The sequence below is a fragment of the Erythrolamprus reginae genome, chromosome 1 (genome assembly GCF_031021105.1).
Source record: "Erythrolamprus reginae isolate rEryReg1 chromosome 1, rEryReg1.hap1, whole genome shotgun sequence".
Taxonomy (NCBI): Eukaryota; Metazoa; Chordata; class Lepidosauria; order Squamata; family Dipsadidae; genus Erythrolamprus; species Erythrolamprus reginae.
The window spans coordinates 230311418-230327851 of NC_091950.1; the positions used below are offsets into that span (position 1 = coordinate 230311418).

Below are 16434 nucleotides of genomic sequence, written 5' to 3' on the forward strand. Positions count from 1 at the left end.
GATAGAAAGGAAAGAGGGAGGGAGACAGAGTGAGAGAGAGAGACATAGCAAGAGAGAGAAAAAAAGAAAGAAAGAGATAGCAAGAGAGAGAGAGAGAGAGAAAGAGAGAGAAAGAGAATGAAAGAGAGATAGCAAGAGAGGCAGAGGGAGAGCACGGGAGAAAGACATAGAGGGAGGGAAGGAGGGAGAGAGAAAGAGAGCAAAAAAGAGAGAAAGAAAGAAAGAAAGAGGGATAGAGAGAGAGAAAGAAGGGAAGGAAGGAAGAGAGAGAAAGAGGGAGGGAGAAATAGAGTGAAATGGAGGAAGAGATATTTTTTTTGTCCAAACTTTTATTTAGCGCCCCCCCCTTCAGTGTTCCCCAGGATTTTGAAAATATGAATAATGTGCCGCGGCTCAAAAAAGGTTGGGAAACACTGGACTAGAAGACCTCCAAGGTGCCTTCCCACTGTTATTCTATTCTAATTATCCATGGGGTTGTGTAGTTATCAGTGGTATTAAAATAGGAGCTGTTAAAAAAAAACCAAATACAATTTCATATTGCTTCACATCTCAATATCCTTTTCGATCTAGTTTTTACGCCCATCGGTGAACGCAGGTCTGAATGAGCCCGTGGTATCCAAGTTAATTTCAAAGTACACTGCTCAAAAAAAAAGTGAAGGGAACACTTAAACAACACAATATAAACTCCAAGTTGTCAATCAGCGTTGCTTCCTAAGTGGACAGTTTGATTTCACAGAAGTTTGATTTACGTGGAGTTATATTGTGTTGTTTAAGTGTTTCCTTTATTTTTTTGAGCAGTGTAGATAGAGCAGAAGGTCTCCAATCTTGGCGACTTTAAGACTTGCGAAGCTGCCTGGGGAACTCTGGGAGTTGAAGTCCGCAAGTCTTAAAGTCGCCAAGGTTGGAGACCCTCTGATAATACAGGAATTCTATCGTTGTATAAGTCAGTGTTTCCCAACCTTTTTTGAGCCGCGGCACATTATTCATATTTTCAAAATCCTGGGGAACATTGAAAGTGGGGGGCGGGGGGGGCGGGCTAAAGAAAAGTTTGGACAAAAAAACCCTCTCTCTTCCTCCCTTTCGCTCTATTTCTCCCTCTTTCTCTCTTTTCCTTCCTTCCCTTCTTTCTCTCTCTCCATCCCTTTCTTTCTTTCTTCCTCCCTTTTTTGCTCTCTTTCTCTCTCCCTCCTTCCCTTCCTCTGTCTTTCTCTCTCCCTTGCTCTCTCTCTCTCTCTGTCTCCCTTGCTATCTCTTTCTTGCTTTTCTCTCTCTCTCTCTTTCACTGTCTTGCTATATGTCTCTTTCTTTCTCTTTGCCTCTCTTGCTATCTCTCTTTCTTTCTCTCTCTTTCTCTCTCTCTGTCTCTCTTTCTTTCTCTCTCTCTCTGCTTCTCTTGCTAAGTCTCTCTTTTTCTCTGCTATGTCTCTCTTTCTTTTTCTCTCTCTCTGCCTCTCTTGCTATGTCTCTCTTTCTCTCTCTCTTTCTCTATCTTTCTCTGCCTCTCTTGCTGTCTTTCTTTCTTGCTCTGTCTCTCTCTCTCTGCCTCTCTTGCTAAGTCTCTCTTTTTCTCTTGCTATGTCTCTCTTTCTTTCTCTCTCTCTCTGCCTCTCTTTCTCTCTCTCTTTCTCTATCTCTCTTTCTTTGCCTCTCTTGCTGTCTTTCTTTCTTGCTCTGTCTCTCTCTCTCTCTGCCTCTCTTGCTAAGTCTCTCTTTTTCTCTTGCTATGTCTCTCTTTCTCTCTCTCTCTCTGCCTCTCTTGCTATGTCTCTCTTTCTCTCTCTCTTTCTCTCTCTATCTTTCTCTGCCTCTCTTGCTGTCTTTCTTTCTTGCTCTGTCTCTCTTTCTCTGCCTCTCTTGCTATGTCTCTCTTTCTCTCTCTCTCTGCTTCTTTTATATGTGTCTCTTTCTTTCTCTCTCTCTCTCTCAGCTGATTGCAAGCGGGAGCCCTGACGGCGGGAGCTGGACGTGCTGCTGGACACCGTATATGCCAGGCCCGCAGTGCCAGCATGTACAATGTCCAGCAGCACGTCCAACCGCCACGTCAGGGCTCCCGCTTGCAGTCAGCTGAGAGAGAGAGCGCTCCCTCTCGCCGCCGCCATCTCCCCGCGACTGCCTGCAGCCGCTGCAGCCCCCCCTCCTACCGCCAGTGCCCTCCCACACCTTCTCATCCGCGGAAGCGTTGCCTGCACCGAGCCACGACAGGTTTCCCCAGCTGGGGAGACACTTGCCGCTGAAGCCAGGAAAGTTCCAGCTGGGCGGGGTGCTGCCGGTACTTCCGTCCTGGGGCTCCCGCTCGCAGCTGTCCCCCGGCTTCTGCTCGATGCCGCGGTTTTCGGCGCTCTCCTGCTGGGCCCCAAAGAAGGAAGGTGGGAAAAAGGTGCGAAGAATGAAGCTTTCCTTCTTCCTGTCTTCCTTCTTTGGGGCCCAGCAGGAGAGCGCCGAAAACCGCAGCATCGAGCAGGAGCGCACCGGTTGGGAAACGCTGGTATAAGTTACAACCGGGTTCTGAAGACCAGCCCCACACGACAACAAACCTCCCTTCTTTTGCTTTGGGAAGGCGCCTCGAGTTTCCCTCACGTCCATTCATCCGGGTTATTTTTCTTTTACCGAAGGGAAGCTCTGATTGATGGCGTTAATGCGGGGGCCCTCTAATCACCGGGCCCGGTACGGGGCTCCCTGTAGTACCCGTCTATCGGCGGCCCTGCCCCGAGGTAAACTCCGAGCTACCTTCCCAGAGCACTTGGCAGGAAGTGAAGTTCCCTGATTTCAATGGAGTTGGGAGTTTGAGGAGCTCAAAAGCCCCGAGTAGCTTTAGCAAACGAAACTGATGGTCATTTTTGGCTGCGGAACCTCGCCGGATACTTAATGCCTTGAAGCTACTTGAGATGTTACTCAAGTGAATCTCCTCATACAGCAAATATGGTTTGCTTCATATGCGTGTGTAATACATGTATGCATACATATGTATGCATATATGCATATAGTACATGTGTATATGTGTATATATACACATCATGCTGGCGGTGGGAGTGGGGGGGGGGTGGCGGCTGCAGCAGCCCTGGGCAGTCGCGGGGAGATGGCGGGGGGAGCGGGGGGCAGGGGGCGGCTGCAGCGGCCCCAGGCAGTTGCTGGGGGATGGCAACGGCGAGCAAGAGCTCCAGGGCGGAGCCACCAGCAGCACCCCGCCCAGCTGGAGCTTTCCTGGCGGGGGTGGCAACAATTGTCCTTTGGGGCCCGGCGGGAGGGCAATGGCAGCGGAAACAGGAGGCTGCCGGCTGCAGCGGCCCCGGGCACCGTTCTCTGTAGGCTTTTCCAGGGGCATGCAGGGAGCCGCGGCCACCCGCCCGCCTGATTTCCCTCCGCGTGGCTGGGGAGGTGGATTCGCCGCCCCCGCCAGCCCGATCTCCCTCCAATGGCTGGTGACGCAGATCTACCGCCCTTGCCAGCCTGATCTCCCTCCGTGGGAGGGTGGGGGGCGACGAACCGACGACCGGGGGCTGTCCGTCCGTGTTGGGTGGTGCAGGGCAGGCATAGGCAGCCCCAGGGGAGAACAAGGGAGGGAGAGAAAGGAAAGAGAGAGAAAGGGAGGGAGAGAAAATTGAATGAAGGAGGGAGAGAAAGAAAGAGTAAGAAGTAGAAAGGATAGAGAAAAAGGAAGAGAAAGGGAGGGGGAGAAAGGAAAGAGGGAGGAAGGGGAGAGAGAAAGAAGATATGAAGGAGGGAGAAAAAGAAAGAGAGATAGAAAGCAAAGAGGGAGAGAAAGGAATGAGAGAGAAAGGGAGGGAGAGAAAGGGAATGAAAGAGGGAGAAGGGGTGAGAGATAGAAAGGATAGACAGAAAGGAAGAGAAAGGAAAGAGAGAAAGGGAGGGAGAGGAAGGAAAGAGATGAGAGAGGAAGGAGGAGACAGAAAGAGAGGAAGGAAGGAAGAGAGAAAGAAAGAGGGATGGAGAGAGAAAGGAAGGAAGAGAAAGAGGGAGGGAGAGAGAAATAGAGCGAAAGGGAGGAAGATAGATTTTTTTTTGTCCAAACTTTTTTTAGCGCCCCCCCCCCTCCATGTTCCCCAGGATTTTGAAAATATGAAAAATGTGCCGCGGCTCCAAAAAGGTTGGGAAACACTGGCTTACAACAACAAGCTGATAACCTAATGGCCCCAGGCCTATAGTCAGCTAGTCTTTGACTTACAGCCACAATTGAGCCCAAAATTTATCTTGCTAAGCTTGGCAATTGTTAATTGAGTTTGACCTTTTAATTGATCTTATGTCCTTTCTTGCCACAGTTGTTAAGTGACTTGCTGCAGTTAAGGTAGTAATACGGTTGTAAAGTGAGTCTGGCTTCCACATTGCTTGTCAGAAGGTCTCAAAAGGGGATCGATCACATGACACTGCAACCATCATAAATATTAAGTCAGTTGCTAAGCATCTGGATTTTGATTATGTGACTATGGGGATGAGTCAAAGGTCATAAGTGAGAAAAACGGTTGTACGTAACTTTTTTCAGTGCTGTTGTAATTTTAAACAGTCATCAAATGAAGTCAAGGACTACCTGTATGTTTGTGTGTGTGTGTGTGTGTGTGTGTGTATAAGTCACGTATTGTTTTTTTGCTGAATTTGAAAATTAAGGGAGACTAGGATAGATCTATTTCGGCCTTATTTTGGCCTCATCAGCTAGCCAACCCACTGGGACTTGAACCTGCAACCTTTGCCTTGTAAGGCAGAGAATTATCCTCTAGGATACAGTATCCAATCCCTTCGTATGTATGTATGTATGTATGTATGTATGTATGTATGTATGTGTATATATATATATAATATACACACACACTACCTATACAAATTTAGTAAACTTCAGCCAATTTTTGTTACTCTATAAATGTGATATGTATATATTACTCTATATATATACACATACGTATATACGTGTATATGTGTGTGTGTGTGTGTATGTATGTATGTGTGTGTGTATATATATATATATATATATATATATATATATATATACACATACATACACACACACACATATACACGTACAGTATATACATAATGGATATACATATATATATGTAGATTGTTCTGAGTTCGGGTTTTGCCCTGTGTAATATTTTGAATGTCTATATATATATATGTTTTCATAGATTTTCACGGGTATGGTGGCTTAACTGCTAACTCTCTGCCTTACAAGGCAGAGGCTGCCAGATCGAATCCCAGTAAGGAAGGGTGTGGCTAGCTGATGAGGCTAGAACAAGGCTGAAATGGTTCCATCCTAGTCTCCCTTAATTTTAAAATTCCAGCTAAAAACATTTGATACATACATATACATACATACATACATACATACATATATCCATTATGTATATATGTGTGTGTGTGTATGTATATATGTATATGTCACATGTTTAAGCTGAATTTGAAAATTAAGGGAGACTAGGATAGATCTATTTCGGCCTTATATATATATATACATACACACACACACACATATATATACACGTATATACATATGTGTATACAGTGATCCCTCGATCATCGTGAGGGTTCCGTTCCAGGACCCCTCGCGATGATCGATTTTTCGCGAAGTAGCGGTGCGGAAGTAAAAACACCATCTGCGCATGCGCAGATGGTGTTTTTACTTCCACCGCCGCCCGCCCTTCGCCCGCCATTGCCAGGTCCGCTTCCCAGCTGAGAAGCGGAGCGGGGGGGGTGCGGACACCCTAGCGGACACCCTAGCTCCGCTTCTCAGCTGGAAGCAGAGCTGGGGTATCCCCGCGCTCGCGCTCGCGCGCGCCGTCCGCCATTGCCAGCTCCGCTTCCCAGCTGAGATGCAGAGCTGGGGGTTTCCCGAAGCGCGCGCGCGCTTGCGGACACCCTAGCTCCGCTTCTCAGCTGGGAAGCAGAGCTGGGGTATCCCCGCGCTCGCGCGCGCCGTCCACCATTGCCAGCTCCGCTTCCCAGCTGAGAAGCGGAGCAGCTGCTACGAGGGGCATTTCACCTTCCCTCCCAGGCAAAAAGATGCCGGGGAGAGGGGCACGCCTTCCGCCTGAGAAGTCCGGCCCCATCATCCCAGAATGCCGGCATCTTTTTGCCTGGGAGGGAAAGTGAAACGCCGCTCATAGCAGCTGCTACGCGGGGCATTTCACCTTCCCTCCCAGGCAAAAAGATGCCGGCATTCTGGGATGATGGGGCCGGATCTTTTTGCCTGGGAGGGAAAGTGAAACGCCGCTCGTAGCAGCTGCTACGCGGGGCATTTCACCTTCCCTCCCAGGCAAAAAGATGCCGGGGAGAGGGGCACGCCTTCCGCCTGGGAAGTCCGGCCCCATCATCCCAGAATGCCGGCACCTTTTTGCCTGGGAGGGAAAGTGAAACGCCGCTCGTAGCAGCTGCTACGAGGGGCATTTCACCTTCCCTCCCAGGCAAAAAGATGCCGGCATTCTGGGATGATGGGGCCGGATCTTTTTGCCTGGGAGGGAAAGTGAAACGCCCGTATCCAGCAGAAGCGGCGGGATTCAAAGTGCTGCGGTGGGGGGGGGGCTGTCAGAACAAGGAGCGAGGGGGCTGCGAAGGGGCGCACGCGGCAGAGCTCCGGCGGAGGAGAGGTGGCGGGGAGAAGCTCTCTCTCCCTCCCCCCCCCGGAAAAAAGAAAGCAGCCTCAGCCAAAGACGCCCAGCGAGAAAGAGACCTCCGCGCCGACTTTTCTCGGCTGCTGCCTACGCCCGGCTCTCTTGGCAGGCAGAAGCAACAAGTCCGGCTCGGAGGCCTCTTTCTCGCTGGGCGTCTTTGGCGGGCGGTGGGTGGGACCAGCGGCGCGGAAGCCAGGGCTGTGGCAGCTCGCCCCCCCATCGCACGTATCCAGCAGAAGCGGCGGGATTCAAAGTGCTGCGGTGGGGGGTGTCCCGACAGCGGCGGGTGAACGGGGCGAGCGAACAAGGCGGGGGAACGGGGCGAGCGAACGAGGCGGGTGAACGGGGCGGGGGAACGGGGCGGGCGAACGGGGCGGGGGAACGAGGCGGGTGAACGGGGCGAGCAAACGAGGCGGGGGAACGAGGCGGGTGAACGAAGCGGGTGAACGGGGCGGGCGAACGAGGCGGGCGAACGAGGCGGGGGAACGAGGCGAGCGAATGAGGCGGGGAAACGAGGCAGGTTAACAGGGCGAGCGAACGAGGCGGGGGAACGAGGCGGGGGAACGGGGCGAGCGAACGAGGCGGGGGAACGAGGCGGGGGAACGAGGCGGGGGAACGGGGCGAGCGAACGAGGCGGGGGAACGAGGCGGGGGAACGGGGCGAGCGAACGAGGCGGGGGAACGAGGCGGGGGAACGAGGCGGGTGAACGGGGCGGGCGAACGAGGCGGGGGAACGGGGCGAGCGAACGAGGCGGGGAAACGAGGCGGGTGAACGGGGCGAGCGAACGAGGCGGGGAAACGAGGCGGGTGAACGAGGCGGGTGAACAGGGCGGGCGAACGAGGCGGGGGAACGAGGCGAGCGAACGAGGCGGGGAAACGAGGCGGGTGAACGGGGCGAGCGAACGAGGCGGGCGAACGAGGCGGGTGAACGAGGCGGGTGAACGGGGCGGGGGAACGGGGCGGGCGAACGAGGCGGGGGAACGGGGCGAGCGAACGAGGCGGGGGAACGGGGCGAGTGAACGGGGCGAGCGAACGAGGCGGGGAAACGAGGCGGGCGAACGGGGCGAGCGAACGAGGCGGGGGAACGGGGCGAGCAAACGGGGCGAGCGAACGAGGCGGGGGAACGAGGCGGGGGAACGAGGCGAGCGAACGAGGCGGGCGAACGAGGCGGGTGAACGAGGCGAGCGAACGAGGCGGGTGAACGGGGCGAGCGAACGAGGCGGGGGAACGAGGCGGGTGAACGAGGCGAGCGAACGAGGCGGGGGAACGAGGCGGGTGAACGAGGCGAGCGAACGAGGCGGGCGAACGAGGCGGGTGAACGAGGCGGGGGAACGAGGGGAGCGGCGGGCGAACGAGGGGAGCGGCGGGCGTACGAGGCGAGCGTCGGGCGAACGAGGGGAGTGGCGGGCGAACGAGGCGAGCGGCGGGCGAACGGGGCAAGCGGCAAACGGCGGGCGGGCATCAGCGGGATCCGAGGCGGCGGGGAAGACCCAGGGAAGGTTCCTTCAGCCGCCTAGCAGCTGATCTGCTCGGCAGCGCAGCACCAACGAGGAGCCGAAGATCTTCGGCTCCTCGCTGCTGCTGCGCTGCCGAGCAGATCAGCTGCTAGGCGGCCACTCGAGAGCAAGAGGGGGAGAGAAAGAGAGAGAAGGAAAGAGAGATGAGAGAGGGAGGAAGAGAGTGTGAGAGAGGAAGAAGCAACATAGAGAAAGAGAGAGAGAAAGAAAGATGAGAAAGGAAGGAAGAGAGTGACCTCATCGGGTGGGAAAAATCGCGATATAGCGTTCGCGAAGATCGAGATGGTCACAATTGCTGAAAAATCGCGATATAGCGTTTCGCGAAGATCGAGATCGCGAAACTCGAGGGATCACTGTATATAAAGAGTAATATATCCATATCACATTTATAGAGTAACATAAAAATTGGCTGAAGTTTACTAAATTTGTATAGGTAGTCTTCAAGTTGTGACCATAATTGAGCCTGGCAATTATGCTCATAAATTGTGATCATGATATGAAACCAATCTCCCCTATTGGGCATATTTTTTCACATATTGAAAGCATATGCTGATTTCTGGGGAAAAAATGTAGCCTACTGCAGTAATGCAACCATAGGTGCTGCAAACTACTGCAAATGCAGACTGGTTGGAGAGTATCCAAAATGCAACCATATAACTGTGGTGTGTATATAATTTTGGAATCTGAAGTAACTTTTGCAGATAGGTAATAAGTTCAGACTCATGCTTTACACAAAGATTACATTTGAATTTGCACTAAATGTAATAAAGTAAGGAAGAGTTAAGGAGAAGGAAATTAAGCTTTGTCTGGATTTACATATTATATTAACTCAAAATGTAGCTTTGGCTGAATATCTTACATGAACCTAGCTAATGTAATTTGAACATTAATTTTTTTTTTAAATTTATTTATTAGATTTGTATGCCGCCTCTCTCCGAAGACTCAGGGCGGCTAACAACAATAAAAAGACAATGGAAAACAAATCTAATATTAAAAATAATCTAAAAAACCCCAATTTAAAGAACCACTCATACATACAAGCATACCATGTATAAATTATAGTTAATAATTTAGCATATTGCATTAATTTAACTCACTGTAGCACAATACATAATTAAGCATTAACCATGGCTACTAGTGACATAGAAAGCCAATCAAAGTACTGTTTTGTACTTGAGCTACCCCCAATTTGTTAAAACTTGGGGCAAAGACACCATTTGTCATTTGATTTCTGCACAGTAGGTAGAGATTGAAACTGCAGTACAGTGATCCCTCGATCATCGCGAGGGTTCCGTTCCAGGACCCCTCGCGATGATCGATTTTTCGCAAAGTAGCGGTGCGGAAGTAAAAACACCATCTGCGCATGCGCAGATGGTGTTTTTACTTCCACCGCAGCAGCGAGGAGCCGAAGATTGGGTTTCCCCGCCGCCTCGCTGCTGCCGCTTGTCCGCGCGCGCACCGCCCACCCTTCGCCCGCCCACGCCGTTGCTGGGGCCGCTTCCCAGCTGGGAAGCGGCCCTGGGGTTTCCCCGCGCGCGCGCGTGCCGCCCGCCCACCCACGCCATTGCTGGGGCCGCTTCCCAGCTGGGAAGCGGCCCCAGGGTTTCCCCGCACGCGTGCCGCCCGCCCGCCCACGCCGTTGCTCGCGCCTTACCGGGGCAAGAGGGGGAAGACCCAGGGAAGCCTCTGCCCGGCGGGGAAACTCCACCATCTACGCATGCGTGGAAGGGCACGCATGCGCAGATGGTGGAGTTTACTTCCGGGTTGAAAACTCGCGATATAGCGTTTCGCAATACTCGAGATCGCAAAACTCGAGGGATCACTGTATTCTCTGTTGTTTCTGTCTGATAATGGCAAGTTTCAAATTCTGCATCTAGACCAGGAGTCTCAAACTCGCAGCCCGCGGGCCAACTGCGGCCCTCGGGACAATAGTTTGCAGCCGCCACCTCAATATCAAAGTTTAATGTTAGTGCAGCCCAAGTTTGATACGAATGGCACTTTTCAGTGTTGTGTGTGGAGCTGAATGTGGTTTCTTCAGTCTTCTATATCTGCTGTATTATTATCATTAATATCATTATCATTTTCCTTTTATTCATTTATTACTGTTTTATTTGTTTTTTTCTTATGAATTTGTTAATTTATTTTTATTTTTTAATACAAAATAAGATGAAAAAATAAAGACATTTGATAACATTGGAATGTGTTTGTAAGAGCTTTCCTTGCGGAAAACCTGATGCGGCCCAGCCTCACCCAGACTCCAGCGGCCCCCAGGTAAATTGAGTTTGAGACCCCTGATCTAAACCATTCCTGGTCTGACCTTCTACAGGGGTGGCTGCTTTCAGGAAGTTGATAACTGGGGGGATTTTGCAGTTACCTGATGCTATTTAAATACTGTAACATTGAAATGGAATATCATGTCAAGATGTTAAGGTACCTATTAGAAAGTAGGAAGAAATCCTTGACAGAAATTCTACCTATTTGAGTAGAATAGAGTATATGAAAGATTTCCCCCTCCTGTGGATGGTCATCTATCAGGGATAGGAAAGTAAATCCTGCAGTGGGAAGGGGGTTGGACTGGATGACCTCTAAGGTCCTTTCCAATTGTAGGATTCTATGACTGTTGAATGACCCTCATTATCAAGACTGAAAAGAAGGTATGCCTTGAATGGGTGACAACTGGGGTGAAGGATGGGATCTTTTTAAAGGTAGGCTGTTCTTAGTTTAACTACAAACAGTTTACCATTTCGCCTCCCTCAGCAAAGTTTGCCATAACGTTGGTGGTGCAAAGAATTATTACCATTATTACTTTTGATCATTCACATGTACAGATAGTCCTCGACGTACAGCCACAATTGAGCTGAATGTTCCTGTTGCTAAGCATTGGTTAAGTGAGTTTTGCCTCATTTTATGACTTTGGCCTGCCCCTGTTTTGAAGAGAATCTCCAAAGTTATTAAGTCAGTAATATGATTGTGAAACAAATCTGGCTTCCCCATTGACTTTTACTTGTCAGGAGGTCACAAAAGGGGATCAGATGATCCCGGGGACCATCTGGCAACCGTCAAAAATATGAGTCTGGTTGCCAAGCAACTCTGAATTTTGATCATGTGACCATGGACCACGCATGCACAGAAGCAAAGAAATTGCCGAAAATTGCTGAAATCTCATGTGTGTAAGCATCCTCTTGTGAGATTTCGGCGATTTTTGCTGATTTGATTCCACGCATGCGCAGAAGCAAAATCACCCCATGGGGTGCGTATGCCTGCCACCCGCGTGCTTGCACACCTGTGCAGACCTCTGGGACCGATCTAGTAGGAAAAGGTAAGTGCGGCTCATCATTATTATTATTATTTATTATTATTGATTAGATTTGTATGCCACCCCTCTCCGCAGGCTTGGGGTGGCTCACAACAGTGATAAAACAATATACAATAACAAATCTAATATTAAAAGTCTAAAATAACAGTTTAACATTAAAAGCTTAAAAACCCCATTATTTAAAAAGCATACACACAAACATACCATACATAAAACTATATAGGCAAGGGGAGATGTCTCAGTTCCCCCATGCCTAATGGCAGAAGTGGGTTTTTAAGCAGTTTACGAAAGGCCAGGAGGGTGGGGGCAGTTCTAATCTCTGGGGGGAGTTGGTTCCAGAGGGTCGGGGCCGCCACAGAGAAGGCTCTTCCCCTGGGTCCCGCCAGCTGACATTGTTTAGCCGACGGGACCCGGAGAAGGCCAACTCTGTGGGATGGGACCTAACTGGCCGCTGGGCCAACTCTGTGGGATGGGACCTAACTGGCCGCTGGGATTCGTGCGGCAGAAGGTAGTCTCGCAGATATTCTGGTCATAAGGGTGAAAAGTGGGCATGTCACTTTTTCTCAGGACCGTTGTAACTGCGGTCACTAAATGAACTGTTGTAAATCGACGACTACCTGTACTATATGTATCTACCCATCTGTCTATCCATCCGACTATCCATCCATCCATCCGTCTGTCCGCCTATGTCTGTCCATCCATTTATCCATCTGTCTATCCATCCATCCATCCATCCGTCTGTCCATCCATCTATCCATCTGTCTATCTATCCATCCATCCGTCTGTCTGTCCATCCATCTATCCATCCATCCATCCATCCATCCATCTTTCTGTCTGTCAAAACATGTATAAGGTGGCAAATATAACATAAACAAAAGCAAAGTAGATAGAGGTAAATTTGGACAATAGGATAGTAAGACAGGGACGATAGGCACAATGTGTGCCCTTATGCACACCCCTAGTTTTATATTATCTCTAGGGAGAAGCTCCCGCGTCACGGCGCTCGACCCTTCGAGCGGCTTCCTCCCTCCGATCAGCCCTGACTGGCGGCTCCTCGCGGAGCCTCCATTGGGGAAATCCACCCCTTCTCCAAAATTGCTGCTTTGGGCGGAGCGGGAAAGAAGAAAGAAGAGAAGAAAAAGTCCGGCCAACTTTTCCACACGGCTTCCCGAAAAGGCGGGACGGATCTGCCTCCCAATCCAGATACAGGCAGACTTTTCCTTCCAAGCGAGCTCCGGAGTTTTTTGTTTTCCTCCCACATTAAAAGTTGGCGGTGGAGGCGCGCGAGGGCGAAGCCGCGTCCATCCCCCCGCCCTCACCTACCCACCCTGCCCACCCATTCAAAGTTGTCCAGTCCTCGGCTTCCCGCCGCGACTTACCCGGCGCGGATCCCTAGGCTGACTCGGCGGAGCGGCAGAGAACAACTCAGGCTGGGCGGGACGTCGGAGCAGCTCTAATACTTGTGGGCTCATCCCCGGACCGCCCCGCCCCTTCCGCTCCGGCGCCCGCCTCACTTGCCACGGGCGGCTCCCCCGCTCAGCCTGACTTGCCAGCGACACTCCCCTATAATACACGTCATATAATAACTAACTCTAAGACGTATTGGGAGAAACGTTCAGTCCCACTTCGCCCAGGTCCTTGATGCTCTCTGAGGTGGCAGATGTTTCATGGCCCGAGTAGATAACATCATCAGTGAATCGGGTGATGAGAGAAAGGGCTGTGAGGAAACGATCCAGACATCAGGGACGGTTCAACCCTAAGCTACAAACATTCACTTCGCAGAGTTGCAAAGATAAATTGGGCTTGGAATTTGTGCTTGTGAGAGGAATCCAACTCAACCGTATTTGCTGGATAATAATAATAATAATAACAAAAACAAAAACAATATTAGTATTGCTATTATTTACAATAATTGTAATCATAATAATAAATTAATAATAATAAATAATAATAACAACAGATTTGGAAGGGACCTCGGAGGTCTTCTAGGGCCTAGGCCAACCCCCTGCTTAGACAAGAAACCCTACACTTCTTCAGACAGATGGTTATCCAGCATCTTAAAAACTTCCAGTGTTGGAGCATTCAGAACTTCTGGAGGCAAGCTGTTCCACTGGTTAATTGTTCTGTCAGGAAATTTTTCCTTAGTTCTAAGTTGCTTCTCTTCTTGATTAGTTTCCACCTATTGCTTCTTGTTCTACACTCGGGTGCTTTGGAGAATAGGTAGACTCCCTCTTCTTCGTGGCAACCCATGAGATATTGGAACATTACTATCATGTCTCCTCTAGTCCTTCTTTTCATTAAACTAGCCATGCCCAGTTCCTGCATGTGTTTTAGCCTCCAGACCCTAATCATCTTTGTTGCTCTTTTTTCTGCACTCTTTCTAGAGTCTCAATATCCTTTTTGCATCGTGGTGACCAAAATGAATGCAGTATTCCAATATTGGCCTTACCAAGGCCTTATATAATGGTATTAACACTTCACATTATCTTAATTTAATAATAATAATTTATTAGATTTGTATGCAGCCCCTCTCCGAAGACTTGGAGCGGCTCACAACAATATCTTGATAGATCTTGATTCTATCGCTCTCTTAATGCAGCCTAGAACTGTGTTGGCTTTTTGTCTCCCAGGAAAGAGAAAATTGAGATAGTGATGCTATGCCTAATAAATGCAGAGTTCTTCCTCTATCCCTAAAAGTTATGGAATTTGGAAATCAAATAAGACTTAGAGGGGAAGCTAAAGGCTTACACCTTTCTGATTGGTCCTAAGGACAACATGGGGCAGTGCTGGCCATTTGGCAGTCCAGCAATTGGAGGAAGTATCTTCCATGGGAATAATGTCCCCCCAAGACATTAGCAAGGGATTTTTATTTGCCTGCCAATGGACTTTCTGGAAAAGTTTCCCTCTTTACTCAAGAATCGGGTTGAAAAAGTGAGCAAATATCAGGCTGGTTTTGTCAAAAAGAAAAGAAAAGAAGACTTTCTTAAACAGTTGTTAGGATAGCAGGAATCTAACCAGTATAGTTTCACCCAGAGATTCCTATTCAATAGAGCCAAAGCGATCCAGGTGATTAGGTCCTTTAACATTCATAGATGAGCTGTGTTTAGACAAGACACTACCCTTTTAAAAAAAATCTCAGTGTTTGAGATTGCACAATACATTGGTATTTTTAAACACAAAGTAATCAGATTAGGCAATCACCCCCTTACCGTCATGAAAGCCAGGGTGGAGAATGTTCACTAAGGAAATGTCAGACATACAGCACTTTCAAAATTCAACAGTTTTGTTGGATCTCCTTCCCTCCCTCCCTCCCTCCTTCCCCCTCTCTTTCTCTCTCTCTGTGTGACATACTATCTGTTCCAGTTTTTCATGAAGCATATAGGAAATGGGGACTAGAAGCTAAAACATGAAGAACTGGGACTGGGCATGGCTGGTCTAGAGAAGAGAAGGACCAGGGGACACATGATAGTTTTCTAATATTTGAGGGGCTTCCACAGAGAGGAGGGGATCAAGCTATTCTCCAAAGCACCCAAAGGCTAGACAAGGAATAATGGATGGAAATTGATCAAGAAGAGATTCAACCTGGAAATAAGGAGGAACGCTCTGACGGTGAGAACAATCAACCAGTGAAATTGTGGGAGCTTCTACCCTCGAGACTTTCAAGAAGAGATTGGACTGCCATTTATTGGAAATGGTATAGGTTCTCCTGCTTGAGCGGGGGCTTGGACCAGATGATTTACAAGCAGTGGTGGGCTCCTACAGGTACAGTCAGGTACACAGTACCGGTAGCAAAATTTTGAATTTTTTCCCCCTTCTGGGCTCTGGGTATGTTTTTCCTATCACAGTAAATGAGGTTGAATGTGTATAATTTCAGAAGGGCTATACCTGCATGTGTGTATATACACATACAGTTTATATAGTAGATAATGTATATTTTTGTGTGCCTGTGTGTAATATGTATGTATACATATGGCATATATACATAGAATTAAATGGTATATTTTGAATGTACAGTAATAGTAAATAGGGAAATTATATCTCTTTGAGGCGAGGAGAGGCCAGGCATCCTAACCCAAACCCTTGACGTGAGTGACGTCAAGTTGGCCATCTTTAAGCCAGTCACATGACCTTTAAGCCACCCCCAGTCACATGATCATCAAGCCACTGCCACCTAGTCACATAGGCAGCAAGCCACACCCACAGTGTGGTAGTAAAAAAAATTGTAACCCTTCACTGCCTACAAGGTTCCTTCCAACTCTTTTTTTTTGTTTGAAAATAGTTTATTAAGTTTTAAATGGGAAAGGGGGAAGGGTGGTACATAAAGTCAAAAGGATGTAGGAAAATAAAAATATTGTTACATATTAATGCATAATGATACTGTATGCCTTAAAGTATACAGAAGGTTGTCTTTGCCATTGAGATAAGTATCTTGTTGTCCAAGTTACATTTCATAACATATGCATTAAAGTATATATACATACTACCTGATAATCTTAATCAGTAATATGGTCCCTATCCATCAACTGGCCCCTTGTAGTATAGGCCTTCGTGGGGCAGTAGGAGAAGTGGAAAAGCTTATTTATACTAAGGGTTTCACTTTTTATCCTATGATAAAAATGGAAACTTAGAAAGCAACATTTTCTTTGTTTTATTAACCGATTCCTACACCAAGATTGAAGGAGTTTACCCCATGTCTTCCAACCTTGACAACTTCTAGTGTGAATGTCAGCTCATAGAATTAGTTTCAACAGCCATGCTGGTTGTGGAATTCTGGGGACTGAAATCTACACACGGAAACTGCCACTGTTGGAAAACGCAGAACGGTTGCTGGAATTGGGTGTGTCTAGTTTAATGAAAAGAAGGACTAGAGGTGAAATGATAGCAATGTTCCAATATCTCATGGGTTGCCACAAAGAAGAGGGAGTCAACCTATTCTCCAAAGCACCTGAAATCAGGACAAGAAGCAATGGATGGAAAGTAATCAA

At 48.7% G+C, this 16434-nt stretch overlaps 1 pseudogene; it reads right to left on the reverse strand.

Annotated features, from left to right (window-relative positions):
• The window catches only part of LOC139156622 (galectin-3-like), a 49003-nt pseudogene extending 36051 nt beyond the window's left edge, over positions 1-12952 (reverse strand).
• Between the last annotated feature and the right edge of the window lie 3482 nt (positions 12953-16434).